The 2,635-nt window shown below is 39.2% G+C and overlaps 1 protein-coding gene across 1 annotated transcript in view; it reads left to right on the top strand.

Moving 5' to 3' along the window:
* Positions 1-2,635, top strand: part of LOC106879810 (solute carrier organic anion transporter family member 4A1) — a 60,782-nt gene that overhangs the window by 47,078 nt on the left and 11,069 nt on the right. The window lies entirely within an intron of this gene.

Below are 2,635 nucleotides of genomic sequence, written 5' to 3'. Positions count from 1 at the left end.
TGATGACGGTGGTGGTGGTGGTGGTGGTGGTGGTGCTGATGACAGTGATGAGGAGGAGGATGACGATGATGGTGGTGGTTATATGAAGATGATGATGATTATGCTGCTTGTGTTAGTGGTGATGATGGTGATGATGGCGGCGGTGGTGGTGGTGGTGGTGGTGATAATGGTGGTTATGGCGGTAGTTGTGGTGGATTTGATGAGGATGGTGATGATGGTGATGAGGAAGGGTATGGAGGAGGAAGAGGAGAAGCAGATGGATGGCGGTAATGATGCTGGTACTTGTGATGATGATGATGATGATGGTGATGGTGCTGCTTGTGATGTTGGGGATGATGATGGTGATGATGATGACGATGATGATGACGATGATGAGGACGACGACGACGACGCTGATGATGATGATGATGATGATGATGATGATGATGATACTGAGGTGTCGTTAGATGTCCACAGTCCATCAGATACATTGCAGAGAGTTAGTATGTGGTCGCTTGTGTGTGTGTGTATGTACAAGAAATTATATAAATATTAGCACAAACATACGTACCAGTTCATGCCTGACACAATTCCATGTTTCGATTGCTGACTCACTCTCCTCAGTAGAGAGAAAAAATTATACCTACATGCCAGTTTTTTTTTAATACCGCTTTGCTGTATTTCACGTTATTAGTGATGAGGTAAGAAAGCTGTTATTATATTAATTAATGTTGCCGCCTGGCGATTGATTTTTGCGCACAACGGATATGGAATCAGCCAAACGCACAGAAAGGTATGTATAATGTATTATCTGCATAGAAATGGCTTCGTCAGTTTAAAAATTAGGAGGTCTCTGTGTGTGTGTGTGTGTGTGTGTGTGTGTGTGTGTGTGTGTGTGTGTGTGTGTGTGTGTGTGTGTGTGTGTGTTATACCAAACAAGAAGACAAATAAAGAATTTAGTACGATCTTAAAAGAGAGTGGTACGGAAACAATTATTATTAAAGATGTGCTTATCTCTTTCTTTGCCTTCTCATTTGGATTGCATTGTATATTATTTTTCGCTAAACCCTTACATTGCTTTCGCCGTTGTGAGACCCGGATTTTCTACACCAGAAGAATTACGATCTAAATTATGCTACAATTTATGAGTGTAGATAGCTTCAAGCCTGGGTTGACTACTGCATTGGAAACACTCTTCCAGGATCATGTGTGTGTGTGTGTGTGTGTACGTCTGTGTGTGTATACATGTATGTCCGACAAACACTAGGAAGTACGAGCTAATTCCCCCAATACACGACACTGTCTTTCTATTGCAGTTCACTCTCTTTTAGCAGAGGTAAATGTCATGAGTTTATCATTGTCATTTCAATACATTCGGACTTAAGATTCATTCGTTCAACGAGCGGCAGCAGGTGAAGGCATAACAACCTTTCTAGCCACCACTCATAACAAGTAACCTGAAGTTGTTTTTAAAGTACTTCTATATATGCGCACAGTTCTTTCCTCCGCTGATGAAACTGAGTAATCAATCGAAACCATTTTCGTGTATGGAATAATTGGTATTTATTTGAATATTAGTATTCATACTTCGTAGTGTATTTTTCATATTAACGTAATTATTCTTGAATGTATATTGCAGTATATTAAATTATGAATAGAGATATCTAACTCTACTCTAACGATGAGCACTCTGTATTTATTTCATAAAGATATATCGGGAAAAGTATTCACATATGTGTGTGAGAGTGTATCCATGAATGCTTGTGCATGTTGCGCGTGTGCGGGAAAAAACATCAATCTTTGAAGAATGATAATATATATTGTATAGATCGATAGATAGATAGATAGATAGATAGATAGATAGATAGATAGATAGATAGATAGATTGATAGATAAGGATATAGACAGATAGATAGACGGACAGGCCCATTATTTCAAAAGTTTTCTGGAGTTTTGGTAGTCTAGAGAGAACAAAGCCCTTTGAATTCATAAGAATCGGCACTTTACGCTAATTGACAGTCATTATTCATTAATCTTCAACACAAATAATGCATATTCATTATGCAGTGTTTCTTTCGCACATTTTGTTCAACAAATATATACGCCACCTATTTTAAAATATTCTAGGAGTCGACTCATCAAAGGAACTTTTACTGAGAATGTATGTGGCGTTCAAAGAACAACGATGGACTGAATTCGAGCAATCCTGAGTTCCTTTGCTTATCAGAATGTCTTGTTTTCTCTGAGAATGCTACAGCTATAAAAAGAAAAATGGTTGTGAGTGGCTGTGTGGTAAAGAAGCTTGCTTCCTAACCGCATGGTTCCAGGTTCAGTCACACTGCGTGGCACCTTGGGAAAGTGTTTACTACTATAGCCTCGGACCGATCATTTGAATTTCTTCCTATAATAATATTGTATACGACTTGAGATGTTTGCCTTGCTTTCATGTTTCCTGTCCTGTTTAGCAATTATACATCCGCTGCATCGGAAATCTGAAATGGCTCCATAACTACCATCTCGGCTGTAACCTTGGAGCCCTAGTAATCCGTTACAGCACCTACCTAGCGTACCTAATCGTTTAGATCACCTGTGAACTAAACCCCCATACTTTGTATATATATATATGTGTGTGTGTGTGCGTGTGTGTGTGTGTGTG

The sequence above is a fragment of the Octopus bimaculoides genome, chromosome 24, assembly GCF_001194135.2.
Source record: "Octopus bimaculoides isolate UCB-OBI-ISO-001 chromosome 24, ASM119413v2, whole genome shotgun sequence".
NCBI classification, from domain to species: Eukaryota; Metazoa; Mollusca; class Cephalopoda; order Octopoda; family Octopodidae; genus Octopus; species Octopus bimaculoides.
This window is presented reverse-complemented; position numbering and strand designations above follow the sequence as displayed.